We start from the raw sequence: 17376 nt of genomic DNA, 5'->3' as shown, positions 1-17376 counted from the left end.
TTTTTTTCTTTCCCCAAAAATAAATTTGGTGAACTTATCATTTAAAAAAAAATGAAGTTTTGTTTTCAGAATCAAATACTTCAAAAAAATAAACACTAAATTGTATTGTTATATTCTTCTCTCTTTTTAAAAAAAAAAATATTTTTTAATCCTCCATCCATGATGGGATCAAGAAATTGAAAACTATAGAAAGACAAGTTTGGAATTTTTTTTCTGAAAATGATTTTCATTTTAATTCTTTCAGGTTTAAAACTTTACACGTATATGAAACTTAACACATAGTTGTCACTGACTGTGTTATTATTGAAATAGTTGAAGAGCATTTTATTGCAAAATGAAACATATGTAAAGGGTAGATATAACATTTGCAGCATAAAAAAAACGACATGGTCAAATTTACACGAAGTACTTCACTTGATTGTTAGGGAATGACACAAAGCTTAGCATCCTGTAAAATCATGGCTCCTGGTGTGCTGACATTTTCAAGGAAAAATTGTATTTTTCCAACACTGGTTAGCCAACCAGCAGTGGAAAAAATGGCTATAAACACAGTTCCTAATTTTTCAATATTTAGTTATTTCGCGTTATCGTTTGCAATTGATTACACACTTGGTGCTGGTGAAGGGTCAAGCCTTCTAGACTGATTCTCTGACCTTACAATTCCCAAAGTCTACAAATTGCTCTGCTCATCTTAAGACTGGTTCAGGCAACCAGACTTCAAGTACATGATTGGTTTCTCGGTTGCCAGCATATACAAGCCAAAACCGTGAAGCCAGTCATTTGAACACTATTTGCCATAACATACTACCTAATCCTCCAAATCGATTTATTTTGAAAAAATGCAGCAAAGGCAAATTTTGTACATCCCTTTAAACCAAAACATTTCACGCATGTCAGTACTGCATGCATACAGTTTTAAAAACCAATGATAAGGACTAGTACATCCTCGCTGAACATAATGTAACGCATCAGCACCTGGAACCATCTTGTCTGAGACTGATTGCCATGATGAAACATTCACAGCATGTCCTCCATGATCCCAGCTGAATCAACTACTGTTCCTATACTTGCACTAAGCATCTTGTTACTCAACTGTAGATACTCATCATGTGTCATTGTCGTTGGTTCTTTGTCTTAGCTTGTCTTCCTCTCTGCTGTATCGGACAGCTGAGACCCCTTGTAGCGCTGCTGCTGTTCTGTCAGTGATCTCTGCTATGGCGGCTCAGTCATCAAATGAATCCTGATGATTAAACACATCATAAAAAAAAAAATTCTGAAATTGTTGTTTTCTACTGACCTTTTAATCTTGCAATGTGAATCTTCGTTTTGAAAAAAAAACAACTCACTGACATCTTTGCATTATTCAGACTAAGTTTTCCACAGGGACAGTACATATATTCCAGGTTTTTAGTAAAAATACCTCCATCGAGCTTCATAAACAGCCCCAACAACTTCAACAAGCATGATGCTCAAGTTGCTAATAAGAGTTGCAATAATGGCGTCAGCTATTTGGTTCAAATCCCATTCAAGACAGCGTACCTATTTTTTTCCTCAAAAGCTTCCTGAAAGCCCGGACGCACCCACTCATTTGATCAACTTTTTGGAACCGAAATATAAAATCTGTGTCGCAACATAACTTTGCAGTCCTATAATAACCCAACTACTGGGACCTGGCATGGGAGTGCTCTGAACATGCAAAACACAGTATTGATGAGAGTCCCAAATTTTCGGACAAGCATAAACCTGCGAAAACAATTTTGCGACCTGACACTGCCGTTTTCTTCATATATCATCTCAATGAGGACAGTCATTGCAAAAATGATGATAAGACATGAATCTAGGACTAAGAAGCAACTTCCCAATTTCAATGTTAGGAATACTTCAATTTTCTTGACTCACCATAGACTTTTGTACCGCTGAAGTGGCGTCCAGGTTGCAACATTCTTTCCATGTCTGCTGCCCATTGGAGATCAACCTGCTATCTGTACTGCCATCAATTGCATCATATGCTGCATTCCTCTGACTCTGTGTCTTGCATCACTGGCTGCTCATGGCATGCACGTCATCAATTTCTATTAAAAACCACAGGATACAGACAGAAGGCACTTGTATTACATAAATAAAGCCACAGTGAGTTGCTATTTGCTGGGCGTGTTTTCTTAGTTGAACCTAGCCCGAAAATTAGGGACTGTCCATGCAAACTGAAGTCAAAGTCTAGCCCGACTGCGTCTGGCCGTACAGTACTATCGCAAGCTCTGTAGTACGCCAGACGCTCAATGCTTCCACACACACTGAATTTTTTTTCCGCTCATGTAGCGATTTTGCTACAGATTTTGATCAAGATTATCTTTTCGTCCAGGACAAAAATTTCCATCCACAAAATGTAGATGTGTTTAACGCAAAAAATAACGGGCAATTTTGAGTCAACTTTCACACTCGGTTTCCACAAGATAACTGAAGAAATATCTGTTGCATTAACTTAGAATGTATTCCGGATCCCTTTGCAAGTTTTCCAACAACTTTGAGGCAATTTAGATTTTTTGTTTTTTCCTCAATAAAAAAATACAAAGAGGTTAGGCCAAAAAAAAGTCTCCGGTTTCTGGTATGGAGCTTGCCAAAAAGTGGTGCGGCGGCGCGGCTTTTTTTTTTTTTTTTTACCTGATTTTTTTGGTTCAAATGCGGCTGATGACTGCAAATGGTGCCCGAGTAAACTTATGCAATATATGGAGTCCAGAAGGCCACATAAAGCTTATTCTCGACCATAACCCAATCTAAAAACACGTTAAAATTGTGCAGCAGCAGGATTCAAGTCAAACCAGTGAGTTTGGCGGTTTGAGACATCATGTTTCATAAAAAAAAATTTTTTTTCATTTGCCGACGCGCATGGCTACGGCGACGCGCGCATACCAAAACCGGAGACTTTTTTTTTTGGCCTTAGCCTCATATTTTTAATTCAATTTGGCAAACAACAAAAATTTTCTCCAAACAATTATGCAAACATCCTTGGAAAGTAGGAGAAGCTTCGATCAACATTCAATCGACCCATTTTGTTTTTTAAAAGGGAAAATACAACATTTGCAAATATCAAAATATAAACTACCAATCATTTGAAATACCTTGCTGGACTGTTAGTGAATGACAGTGTAAAGCATCCTGTAAAATCATGGCACCTGGTATACTGTCATTTTCAAGAAAAGTGGTATTTTGTATCAATTTCCAACGCTAATCGGCCGATCAGCGTTGGAAAAAAACTGCTTTTTTTCAAATACTGGCCCCAGTGACCATCGCACTTGTTTGCAATCGATTACACACCTATGAACGGGTACAAGCCAGCTAGACTGGTTCCCTGATCTTACAATTCCCCAATATATGTAAACTGCTCTGTTACTTCTTAAAAATGGAGTCAGGGAACCAGACTACAGGAAAATGATTGTTTTTCTTGGTTTTTTATAGCATTTCGAACCCAAAACCTCAAAAAAGTCAGTGTAACTATATTTGCTATATATTTCCGACCAGCCAATTCCATCCATTTCTGAAAATTACAGCAAAAGCAAATGATGTATATTCCCTTTAAATATCAACCACATATAACCTTATATGATAAGGAATTATTTTGTTTCCCCTTCTTTTCTTGCGCAGTTTATCAAACGAAAAGCAAACGATTTCTGATTCGCAATCTACCTGAAACGAAGCTGGACATTGTTCGTTGTGCAATTTTCTGAACGACATAGACACATTGGTTACGCAATGCATTCCAAAACGACGCAGATACGTCTTGAGACCATGATTATGTGCACCAAGTATAAAGCATGTTATCTTCTAGAAATAAAATCAAAAATATTTTGAGTGTTATTTTTAATAAGAATGTCTTTTATTTCAAGTCATTACCACTATCTACCACTATAGCTATAGTACGCGGTATGTATACATGCATTTTGAACAGTGCCCTCAATAGACAGGTAGCGTCTAAGCCCAACCCCCTCCACCCCAGCTTTTCAAACTTTCCAAGTTGGTGGCTCCGCAAATATGAACAAGAGATTGCCTCTGCTGGTCAAGAGGCCTACTGTAGCCTTTCCACAAGGTCATCCTGACAAGCGCCGGCAGTTAACCGAGGGACGAAACAGCGAGGCGTTTGAACGGCGACTTGACACACGTCGAGTGAGCTACAAGCGAGGTTTTTCCCAATCCTAGCTTCATTCCAATACCGGATCCAGCTCTATTGCCAGCCGCATGCCCGAACCGTTTACGGAACGAAGCCGGAGTTTGAGAACGCCGGTATGTCTCATGACCCTCGATGACTTTCGGTCGTTTTGTAAATATAGGCTTCGTGCCCGGCTTCGGAACAAGGCCATGTAAGGCCCCTAATCAGACAAGTGGCTTTGTCATTTACTTGTATGGTATGGTCCCACTGGTATGGGGGAGGGGAGGGGGAAGGGGGGGGGGAGCTGTGATCGTTCACTATCCCACCCCACCCCCATCGTCGCTACGTCATTGCTTCAGAGATTATTATAAATCGAGGTGGTTCGCAATACAGAATGGCAAACTCTGGTATGATTTGTCCGGATATCACCAGGGCTAGTTCAGGGTGAATCGTGCGCTTTATGCGGAGGCCACAAACTAGCAAATGTAGGAAGTCTGGTCGTTCCATACAAGCCTTTCTCGTTTAAATCACTTCATGCTTTATGGAAATGTGTCATTACTTTAGGTAGTGAACGTTTGCTTTTAGGTCCATCATCACCGGTCATACATCTAACATTTCTGGAAATGATTATTCGAACTGGGAGATATTCAAGTGTAAAAACCTTTTCCACATTTAGAAGGCCACGATTATACACGGGCCGTATATGATGCGTAAAGTTCATGGAAGTTTATTCAACTGTATTTTATTTCCTCAAAGTCCCAATCAATGAGCAAAGCCTACCTCAGGGCAAAACTACGGGACACGGGCATTTACCCCACCCCCTGTGGAAGCCGGCCCCAGCCCTCCCCCGCCCCATTTTGAAAACCTGAATTAAAACATTCACTGTAACTGTAAATAATACGTTTTATTTTGCATTTAGTGCAGCCTTTGAAAAAAAACAACCACCTCAGGTGCCCTACCCCAAGTTAAACCCAAGTTTCTCCGCTGGCTTGAGTACGATTTAATTCCTCATAATCCCGAATATATCCACACAATTTATAGACTGAAGCGCCAACTGTACATTGAATGAATCACGGCCGTGTATACGTCACTTGTCTATCCACCAATCACAGTTTGTCGGTGACAAGTTTGTGACGACAAGTCGGTGACCACAAGTGAGTGGTCTGTGACTGACAGATTGTGTGTGTCAATCATAATTCATATTTGGATGTGTCACCGACATCCATACAATATCCACCAATAAGAAGCGGCCATTTCAATCTCGGTGACTAGTTTTTTATGTGACTATATAGCCTCAACGACATTAACATTGCTTTCATATCATTAATATGAAGCGAGTCGGTGATGTGTGATTGACAGCGCACAGGAGCCATGCAATCACAATCCAGGTCCGAGTTTTTAGTCACTGCTCAGGAAATCGATGGCACTATTTAAGACATGTGGGGCCGTCCACCCTTCACAATCAACCACAGGTCACCTTCGGACGACAACCAGAGAGAGAACTGACTGCAAGAACAAGATTTTGCTCGGTGAGTGTTTGAAACAATCATTTTTCCTCTGAAGAAATTTGTTGTTTTTGCACAATGTGTTTGAATCAATGCGGGATTCAGATTTTGTTGAATGTTGCTGATTCAATGATTCTCCAAACAGCGAGCGCGGTGGTAGGCTTGATATTTTCCCGTCTTTGTGTGCTTGTGAAAATGTGGTAGCTTGAGGACTGAAAAAAAACCCAAGATTTTTATGAACAAATTGTTCTTTTTCATTTCACTATGACTCTGATACACGTCTGCTAACAGCAAAACCAGCGCGCTAATTCCGATCCAGAAGTTGTGCCTTTTCCCAACGACCACTTTGGAGTTGATAAAGTATTGCGATAATTTACAAATGTGTTTGAAATTAACTTGTTCAGACGGACTTTGTTTGTGCATAACATTCACTAAGCCCGTCTGAAAGAGTTAATTTCAAACACTTTTGTAAATTATCGAGCTATTTTATTTCAGCTCTTATTGTAAACAGTTGGTGCGGATGCAGACCACGGTTTTGCGAGTTCAAATTTCAAGGCAATAAAATGAGGAATTCCTGTCTGGCAATATTCCGCTACTACTTCCATTGTGCACTCTCAAAAACAAATTGTCCAAATACTTACTGGTTTCTTTACTTCTTGAACAAAAATCATTTGGATTCTTGTCGATATGGATAATACACTACGAAGTCACATTTATGGGCTTTTTTTATTTAGGTTCGACTGTTAGGTTGGACTGTTTTTCTGACCGCAGTTTTCGCAAGTATAAAACATCAAGTTCCCTGCTGTGATTCAGAACAGTAAAGATGTATTGATCATTCAAAATAATATTTCAGAGGAACTACAAATCGGTGTTTCACATTTTCGGTTTCCAAAAAAGTCTCTCAAAACCTGGACTCTTTATACCTGGCCAATATTTTTGGCATGATCAAGCACACACTCTTTTTTTTTGCCTCCTTTTTTTCCTATTGACTTTATCGTTTAAATTTCCAAACATGAAATCCTAGTGCAATGTACTCATATTATTTCCGGATATCACTCAAACTCAATCAGAATGAAAAGTTATCGGAAGTTGGTCACGGAAGAACGTATACAGGTATCCGGACATCTCAAAATGCCGGTCTTATATGTGTTATTATTTGTGGATATTCTCAGTGCCTTTGAACTCTGTTGTTCAACTGGCATTTTGCTATAGTTCACAGTGCGCCATTCCGGTTTCATCAAGTTACTTTTAAGCATTGCAGGATAAGTGTCACTGGTCAGAATAGACTAGAGGGCGCAAATACAAACGCACTGGATCATGATGATGCACACAGTTTTATACAAGTTCAATAGCTGGATGCATTTTGTAGATTCATGGATAGATTTGATTTTTGGAGAACGCATTTGAGATAAATAGTCAACCCAAATTACATTTTCACTGTACAGACATTTTTTTGGCCGTATTGTACTTGTGGAATTCAGCTATGCCTCCCCACCAGACTCCAAGTTATCTCCTAGAGGATTTTTAATGACTCATATTTTTGTTGGTATTTTTTTCAGCCAGCAATCCGCTCAAGTGTTGAAGAGTGCTTCTGCGAGAGAATTCAAGAACTGTGCTTAGGTGAGTGTATGTTAAAATTGTCTTCATTCAAGCATCAGAATAGAGCAGTGATTTGGTAGGAGACTGTTCCTTTTTTTCTATGCATTGAATCTTTTTGGTCAAAATTAGAAACCAGAAAACGTCATTCAATTACCTCTACGAATAAAATAATCCTGGCCATGATGGTTAGTCTTCTCAATTATCCCTTCTAAACAAATATCCTCCAAGCCATGATGGTTAGTCTCCTCAATGATCTCATCTAAAAAAATATCTTCCAAGCCGTGATGCTTTGTCTGTTCAATATCTCGTCTAAAAAGAATTCCTCCAAGCCATGATGATTACTATCCTAACTTATTATCAATTCTAAAAAAAAAAAAATAGCTTCCAAGCCGTGATGGTTTGTGCGTTCAATAATTCTTCTAAAAAAAAATCCTCCCATCATAATAGTTAGTTTCCTCAATTATCCCTTCTTAACAAATATGCTCCAAGCCATGATGGTTAGTCTCCTCAATTATCCCTTCTAAAACAATATCCTCCAAGCCATAATGGTTTTTATTTCAATAACCCTTCCAAAAGATCCTCCTAGCCATGATGTTTAGTCTCCTCAATTTTCTCTTCTAAAATATCCTCCTAGCCGTGGTGATTAGTCTTCTCAATTTATCCCCTAAAAATATCATCCAAGTCATGATGATTAGTGTTTTTAATTATCCTTTAAAAAAAACTCCTTGCCGTGTGATTATTCTCCTCAATTATCACATCTAAAAGATAACATCCAAGCCATGATGGTTTGTCTGTTCATATAATCAATATTCATAAATACCTAAGACATTTTACGCATTCCTATTGGTCGAGAGCCCGTCACGTGGCCGGTCTTAAACGGATGATAAAGACATGGGCCGTGTCCGAAACGGGCTTCCAGAGCTACGGCTACGTCTATTGTCAGCGCGTCTCCGCGTATTTTCAAAGGGCACAGACCTAGACCTAGCTCTAGGCAGTTGATTCGGAGCAGCCATGGCTAGCTGGTCTTAAACACTTTTTCCAGTGTCACAATAAAATGTGGACTCCTAAAAATCCAGTGCCTCTTATCGTTTCATTGGTTGAACGTTCACTATCCTCACGTAGGCATGCGCAACACTACCAGGGAGTCAGAATTTAAAGTTCTAAATTCAAAACGCAACGCGCCAGATGCGTTCTGCGCGACATCGCGCAGAACATGATACGCGCGCGTCAATCTCCATAAAAGGGTTGTTTACATCTTAGCGCCAGCTGAACACTCCATTATTTTGCAAGAGGGATGTTTCAAAAAGCATAAAGTGAATTTGTTGAACAAAATCGGATGTTTTGAACGAATTCTATGATTTTTTCTTACCGAAAAGGTATTTATGAATGGGAATAAATATGTGCTCCGTCGGTATTTATTACTCTGTTTAAGACCACTTAGAGTTTGGGTGCTGATAATTACCTCGCCTCCGGCTCGGGTAATTATCAGCACCCAGACTCTAAGTGGTATTAAACAGAGTGATAAAACCTCCGAAGCACACATTTATTCCCTTAATAATAATGTTCAACAAGCCCTTCTAAAAAGATAACTCCTTGTCATGAGTGTGAGTCTCCGCATTATCCCTTCTAGAAATTATCCTCCAAGCAATTATGGTTAGTCTCCTCAATTATCACATCTAACAATTAATTTCCAAGCATGTGATGGTTTATATTGTTCAATAATCTCGTCTGAAAAATATCCTCCTAGCCGTGATGGTTTTTTATTTCAATAAGCCCTTCTAAATAAAAATATGCTCCTAGCCATGATGAGTAGTCTCCTCAATTATCCCTTCTCAAAAAAAAATCTTCCAAGCCGCGTGATGGATTGTGTGTTCAATAATCTCTTCTAAAAAATCCTCCTAGCCATGATGGTTTGTCTCCTCAGTTATCCCTTCTAAAAATATCTTCCCAGCCTTGATGGTTTGTCTGTACAATAATCTCGTCTAAAAAATATCCTCTAACCATGATGGTTTTTATTTCAATAATCCCTTCTAAAAAATATCCTCCTAGCCGTGATGATAAGTCTCCTAAATTATCTCTTCTCAAAACAATATTTTCTAAGCCGAGATCGATTGTGTGTTCAATAATCTCTTCTACAAAAATATCCTCCAAGCAATGATTGTTTTTATTTTAATAATCCCCTCTAAAAATCCTCCTGGCCATGATGGTTTGTCTCCTCAATTATCCCTTCTAAAACAATATCCTCCTCGCCATGATGGTTAGTCTTCTCAATTATCCCTACAAAAAAATATCCTCCTAACCATGATGGTTTCATTCAATAATCCCTTCTAAAAAAATCTTATAGAACTGCGCCTGGAACACACCTTTTTGAACCGTAGCCTATTTGTTTTGTGGTCTTTGAATCAACATGCGATTCAGTTTCAAATTCTCCCTATTATACTAACTTCGTTCGATGACGTCACAATGCTGAATCGTCACAAAGACGTTTATGGTAATTCAAAAATATCTATGGCTGCAGACCAGCAAATAAACTGCCATGGACCTCAGTGATAAATACCCCCACTTGTAAAGATCAGGACAAATACTCACAACTCTCCAAGGTGTTTGAGGACACCCATCAAATTACAGCTTATTTCATCATCTTTCATTGTCTGTTCAATTTTTGCGGTATAATCCGATGACCTTTTGGGATAAAATTCCATCCAAGATGATGACCCTGTAGTCCTGTAGCCAATCGCCCAGGCACATCTGCCACTTCACAAAACAATGAACACTCAGGTTTATTAGGACAACAGATATTGCTCAAATATCTTTGAGGGAGCCTGACCCTCCCCCTTGCAGGGGGTTGGGTTAATAGGGTTAGGGTTAGGGGAGGGTCAGGCTCCTAAAATCCTAAAAAAAACATGTCAGATTGTTGTGACAGGCGAACGGGTAATATTTTGTGTGCATGTTCACAGCGGGGGCTGGGGGGGGGGGGGTCGGCGGCCCCTCCCCACCCTCTGGATCCGCGCCTGTCAAACTATTTTGTCAAATTTTGACCTGAAATGCTTGTAATTTGATGTATGATGACGTCATGACGACGTCACTAAACTATCCACATCTTCACACTAAGGTTCATGCTCATATCAGGATTCATCCTTCTGTGGCTTCTTTTTGCATTTTAAATTCACCTAAATTTGACCTACCAGTAACCCCGGAAGGAAAGGTCAGACGACTTTACCTTCGAATATCAAAAATGTTTATCAAGGTATAGTCAATCAGATTTCAAAGTGTGAACATTATTGTTCATTTTGTTTATGAGGTTTGCAGTGAAATCGCTTGTAATAAGAAACCCGATGACGTCATCATGACGTCAGAGTATAAAAAAGTACAGCTCGGAGTCAGCGTTGATGTTTTGTTAAAGATTTGAAGTCTGTACTGTTCAGAAGAAAAGTCGCAGATAGTTATTGTCAGAAAAAAAAAAACAAGAGAAAGAAAGAAAAAAGAAATCTCCTAACATTTCCAAACAATAATCGGGTAGTACCCGATCACCCCAATATATCAGGTTTTTTGTTCGGAATGAGGAATTCCTGTCTGACATTATTCCGCCTCTATTTTCATTTCGCACGCTTAAACTAAATTATTGTTCACATACTGACTGGTTTAGTTTTTGATAAAGTTGCAATCTTGTCACTATAATGGATAGCACACTGTACATTCACGGAAAGTTGTATTGTCAAAACAAAGGCTGTCTGGTAGGACTTTTTCTAGTCATATCTGATTGCAGTTTTTAGAAGAGTTTAAACATCAAGTTCCCTGCTGATTTCAGGTTAGTTTCAACTGATTGTGATTAATGCTTAAACAAATTCACGCACTTTTAATACTTTAAAAAATGTCTTTCTTTGGTTTACAGAAGACATATTGCGAAAGCTCCATTCTTTATAAATAACCTCACCATAAAATCAGTATGACCAACCACCCCTTATTTTCTTCCTCATTTTGCCATTTTAATGTCATCAATTTAATTTTAAAACACGGAAACTCTGGTGCAATGTACTCACATTGTTTCCCGGCAATCACTGAAACTAATTCAGGATCAACAGTTATGGGGAAGTTGGTCACGGAAGAACGTTTATCAGGAAATCCGGACATCAAAAACATTCCTGTCTTATTGTGTGTTATTGCTCAAGCAGTACCCTTTCAACTTTGTCATTTCGCTAGAGTTTCACAGTGCGCTTTCCATCAAGTTACATTCAGCAGGATGAACGAGTCATGAATATAGAGGGCGCAAATACAAACGGACCGGATCGTGATGATGCACACAGTTTTATACAAGTTCAAATTGCTTTATTTCACTGGATGAATTTGTAGAAATCATCTATAGAGTTGATGTTTGAACAAATTACTCAGGCTTTCTGTTCGCCTGAAAAGATTGAAGCAAAAGCTCTCGATGAATTCACTCATGTATTGCATGTAGGGTTCCACTCAGCATGCCGCTGAGATTCTGTTGGATATTTGGACAAACAGCCATATTGATTTTTGGCTTATTATTCGAAAGTTTTTGGTGATTCGTACAGATTTTTACAAATCTGAAATATTTTGTGAGACACGTTTCAGTTGACAAACAGATGGTGGCTTACCAGAGCCAAACCGGTGCGCTGATTTCCTATCCGGAAAATAAATCTTTATGTAACGACTGTAACTTGACTGCGTAGTCCAGCTGTAATGTTTGTGCCTCCACTTCAATGGTATGAGATCGATTTCCCCACAAAATGCAGAAACTGTATGCTCATTGTGATTTCTATAACTACAAGTTCAAGCACCCTTGAACCAGTTAGAGGAACATATGATCAATTGCTCACAATCTTAAGTATGATGCAGCACACTAACTTTTGAACTTTTAGCTTAGTTGATGCTATACATTTGACCAAAACAGATAAATTAAAGGGATTATTTTTTGGTTCTTGTCACTGAATTTCGTTGCTAACACACGTTAATAGTCTGCCTACCGGCACACTATTTCGAAAACGTCTTCAGTTTTTTTAAGACGATATATATTGTCTGATATAACACTATACAAACACGAAATAATTCAGTGTCAAAAACAAAGCTGTTCAGACTCGACTGGTTTTGAATCAAATTTTGGGAGCATTTTTTTTAAGAGCTCATTACATCAAGTTCCCTGCTGTGATTCAGAATAGTTGAAATTGATCGGGATTTGCACTTATTCAAAATAATTCACGCACTTGTAATAGTTCAGGTAAAAAATTACTGAATTAACATTTTGGTTTAAAGAAAACAATCTTGCGAAATTCGACTCTTTAACCTAAACAGTATATAGGTATGATCAACCACCCCCTTATTTTCTGCCTCGTTTTTTCCCTGTTTAATTTATCATTTTATTTTTTAAACATGAAATCCTGATGCGATGTACTCACATTGTATTCCGGCAATCACTCAAACTAATTCAGGATGAAGAGTTGTGGGAAGTTGGTCACGGAAGAACGTTCCTCAGGAAATCCGGACAACTCAAACATGCCTGTCTTATGATAACTTGTGTTATCAGTAAGGTGGATACATGTATTCTCAGTACCTTTTTGAATTTTTGTTATTAAACTGTGTCATTTCGCTAGAGTTCACAGTGCGCCATTCCGGTTTGATCATCAAACATTCAATCACTGCAGGGTGAACGTGTAACTGAATATAGGGCGCAATACAAACGGACCGGATCGTGATTATGCACACATTTTATTCAAGTTCAAATTGCTTTATCTAGTTGGATTCATTTGTAGCAATCATGTACAGCGTTGATGTCTGTGCACATTATTCGTCCCTTCTGTTCCCTGTCAAGGGCGGATCCAGAACACAATTTTTTTTGGGGGGGGGTAGCCCCCCCCCAAAAAAAAAAATTGGGGACTTAGATTCCGTTGAATATTTTCTTGAAATGGCGATAATGGTATTTGCTGAATACTTTGAAAGTGTTTGGTCAGTTGGTACACAGATAATCATTTTTTGGGGGGTAGCCCCCCCCCCCCAAAAAAAAAATAATTGGTCCCCGGAAAGTGGGTCCAAAAATTAAGGCGTGGGTTCAGGGCCCGCTTCATCATGGGCCCCGAATTGGTTGTAATTCTAATTCTCTGTGGCGATCTGAGGAAATTCCTGACCACTTTAAACCATTTTTTGTTTCGAAAAGATGGTAGTGTACCCAGTGCCTTTATTGACGGTCACTTAAAAAATCAAGATTTTTTTTTTGGGGGGGGGGTGATGTTCCCCTCCGGATCCGCCTTGTCCGTTGTTCGTCTTAAAATATGAAGCACAAGCTCTGTTTTGCATGCAGGGTTCCACTCAGCATGCCACTTAGATTCCGTTGAATATTTTCTTGAAATGGCGATAGTGGTATTTGCTGAATACTTTGAAAGTGTTTTTGGTCAGTTGGTACACAGATAATCATGAACACAATTATGGGACATTATTCGGTTAACAAACAAATGGGGGATGATGCTAGTAGTCAACCGGTGCGCTGATTTCCAATCCGGAACATAATTTTTTTGTAACGACCGTACCTTGACTGCGGTGCCCACCTGATCCGGAACCGCCACTACTTCCTTGGTATGAGATCGATTGTCCTTGATAATGCAGAAAATGTATGTTCATTGTGATTCCTACAATTTCAAATGCAAGCAATTTAAAAAGAAACATAGGATTATTTGCTTTTGAATCTTTTTTTTTCGTGCGAAGCAACAAAATGGCTTAAAAACTTAAGTTTCAGCTCAGTGGATACTATCATTGAGAAAAAAGCAGAGAAAACGTATGCACTATTTTGTTGGATCTCGTTACTTGATTCCGTGCTTTATAACACCTTAACTATTTTTTTAAGTTTAAAAACACCTGCAAAGTTTTCAACCGATATATCAGGCGAAATACTTTCATCGGGTATTTGATACCAGTCTTATCTTCCACTCTCAGCATTGCAAGGTTTCTGTCATTAATGTACTTTTCCGGGCAATTGCAAATGATCCTACGTGGCCTTAAATTCTTTTTGCATACAGATTTCTCTCAGAAAATCTGGGCATTTGGTAGTTACTGCGTTTGATTCGAAAATATTAAATCCTTCAAAGAAGACATGAATATTGTTGCTCGTGCGTGGGTCTGTTCAGGGCCGTTGCATGCAGGACGCATTCCGCTATAATCAATCCAGATCACATTTCGCCCGACAGAGATTTTGATCTGAGGGTGTTTTACTTGTGAAATTCAGCTATGCCTCCCCCAACAGCCCCCAAGATATCTCCCAGCGGATTTTCAATTACTCATTTTCGTTGGTATTATTTCCAGCTTGCAATCTGCTGAGTGTTGAGGATTCCCTTCGTGATAGAATTCAAGAACGTTACATCGAGGTGAGTGTCTGTTATTTGACATTTCCTCACTCAATCATCAGAACAGAGCAGTGATTTTGGTGGAGACTGTATTTTTTCTCGATATTTATACACCTTTTGGTCAAAATTTTAACAGAAAACATCGCTCGACTGATATTCCCTCCCTATAACACCCACCGTAGAACTGTGCCAGACATTTTGGCCTGCAGTCTTTGCAAATTCCTCGTTAAACTCATCAGGGTGCCTCGACTATTAGCGGAAACACGCTGAAATTTCCTTCACATTTTTTTTTGCAGGTACCATCAGTTGGCAAAAAAAGAGAACTAAGATGAAACAAATATTGATCACACCAATATTTAGTTGCTGTGTAATCAGATTCTTTGGAATTTGTCTTCTTTTATTTATTTTTAATCGGAATTGTGTCGCAACCGTTGTCCTAATTTTTTCTTGATCGTTGATCACGTTGTAATTCGTTTGTGATTGTTTATCAACTTCGGGAATCATAACATATAGGTTTTCCGTCCAATTTCGCAACGTATTCGTCCAATAAGAGGGACTGTTCATTACATTGAAAAAGGTCGCAGTTAACGCATTTGATATTTTTTTAAATATTTACACCCACCAAAGCGTGTAGGCAACTTTGTCGTGCAAAAGAAAATCCATTTCTTTTGTTGGTTTTCGATCTTGCACCGAGTATAGGCGAATCTGTAAGAGGAAGTATTCATTTTCACCAAAGTGCAATGGAATAAGGGTCCATTTAATTTGCAATTCGCAATTCGCCAATCGTATTGCTAAAAAAAAAAAATAGGGCCTAGGCCTATACGATTTTTTTTTATTTCCACAGGGTGATTACAACAATTAACAACTGGTCACAATTGTCCTTACATAAAAATCTGTATTTTGACATAGTATTTTATCGGCGAGTGTTCTAAATGTATTTCCTTCTATCACTTTGACACTTTACATTGATACAGTTCTGTTCTGCTTTTTTCATATTCCCTTCCCAGGCATTCCAATCTTTGAAATAGCTGTAGATTCTTAATCCAAACTTGTCAAAAGCCATGTCATTTTATACTCTGTGTATCACTATAATAACAATACCTTGCTCATGCAACTTCCAAATATCATTGAACTATGTTACTTTTGAATGCAAATGTTTTATTATTAAATTATAGCAAAGTGTGAAATTGGGCGGGAGACCCAATAATATTTCATATTGAATGAAAGATTTCATTGCTGCTTTAAACTACAAAGAGAACTGGAGTTAAAAGTAAATTTGCCTGGCCAAGTGCAACAAAAGCTTAGAATGCCAACAAACTTTTGACCGAGTTCCTATGTTGTCTCAAAAATAGATACATGCCTTTAAATAGATTGGAAAAAAAGTTTCAATAATAACGTTTAAACAAATTGAAAGCTACTTTCAAGAATCAGTCAATTCGAGAGAAATTGAACAATGCGACATTGAACAGATTGTTTTTCTTGACGAATTCGGCCGAGAAAACTTATTATTTTAATTACTTGACCGTAATAACTTGGTGAGCAATTTTTCCTGTTTTGGGGTGGCAATGTATCCAAATGAGAAAAAAAAATCGCACTTATTTATCTTAATTGATAATAAAATAGTATTAAATGTAAACTTAACCAGTTTTCGTTTGTATGTTTTTTTCAGCCTACACTGAATTCCTTGTGATCTCTTCTTGGACCTGATCTTCAAGAACGAACCATCGAGGTGGGTGTGGTGAGGTTTAATTAATGATTCTATCAGGACCGGGGAAGGGGCAAGATGTAATCCGTCCCCCCCCCCAAAAAAAAAAATACAACAGCTCCGGAACGCTTCGCCCTATCGGAATGCATTTTGGTGACCTTTCCTAACGGGCGAAATAAAAAAAAATCGATTGGGTGGGTTGCCATGACAACCGTTTTTATGAACTAGGCTTTTCATAAATGTTAGCCCCTTGACCCCTCATACGCCACTGTTATATAAAAAAAGAAAACATTCTTCGAACAATGATTCCTCCAATCTCATTTTTTGGTTTTTTTTTCTTCTTCAAATCTGACGGCGGATTGTCATGATTTTAGACTAGTTCTCCTTTTATCAAACCTCAATATTTTTTTCTACTCTTCCTTTTTAAAAACTAATTTATTGAAATCTCACCTGATTTGTTTCAGTTTAATCGTTGTTATTCTGTACAGAATGAAGATCTGCGTGGCAACCGTTCTTTCAATCGCCCTCCTTCTGGGTAACTCCGTCAACCTCCGAGCTTCCGTTACTGGGCCGTTGCCTCGGACGGTGATGGTCCTGCGTCTCAGGCGTGTCCGATGTGCTGCCAGGGGTCGGCTGCAATTCCCGGCATACCAGGTCTGCCTGGGTCCCTAGGTCAGCCGGGTCAAAGGGCGAGCCAGGTCAAAAGGGTGATATTGGACAGATTGGACCTAGGTGAGCGTGGAGCAGCTGGGCCTCAAGGGGACGAAGGCATAGGCCAGCCCGGAAAAATTGGTCCAAGAGGAGTCCCAGGTGTTGTAAGGCCAATGGGAGAAACTGGTGTCAAAGGTCAAAAGGGTGAGCCAGGGAGACACCAGACGACTCCAACCAGCGGGTAGCATTCACCGTGGTGAGGACGAGCAACTCGTTTACCTCTACGAGTTACGACACCCGTTTGCCCTTCCAGGCGACCGAGACGCTTCTGCCGGGTACCAGCTTCGATCTCGAGACCGGCACGTTCACGTGTGGTGTGCCGGGCACCTACGTGTTCATGTTTTCTGTGTGCAAATTCTCTTC

The 17376-nt window shown here is 39.1% G+C and overlaps 1 long non-coding RNA gene across 1 annotated transcript; it reads right to left on the bottom strand.

The window, feature by feature from the left end:
* Positions 1-2032: 2032 nt before the first annotated feature.
* Positions 2033-16816, bottom strand: LOC119733925. The gene is made up of 2 exons (XR_005271990.1): positions 16753-16816; positions 2033-2072 (listed from the first exon to the last, which is right to left on the bottom strand). It is a non-coding gene; the product is annotated as an uncharacterized LOC119733925 (long non-coding RNA).
* Between the last annotated feature and the right edge of the window lie 560 nt (positions 16817-17376).

The sequence above is a fragment of the Patiria miniata genome, unplaced genomic scaffold (assembly GCF_015706575.1).
Source record: "Patiria miniata isolate m_02_andy unplaced genomic scaffold, ASM1570657v1 HiC_scaffold_10, whole genome shotgun sequence".
NCBI lineage: Eukaryota > Metazoa > Echinodermata > Asteroidea > Valvatida > Asterinidae > Patiria > Patiria miniata.
Note: the sequence above shows the minus strand (reverse complement) of the source record. Positions and strands in the feature narration are given on the sequence as shown.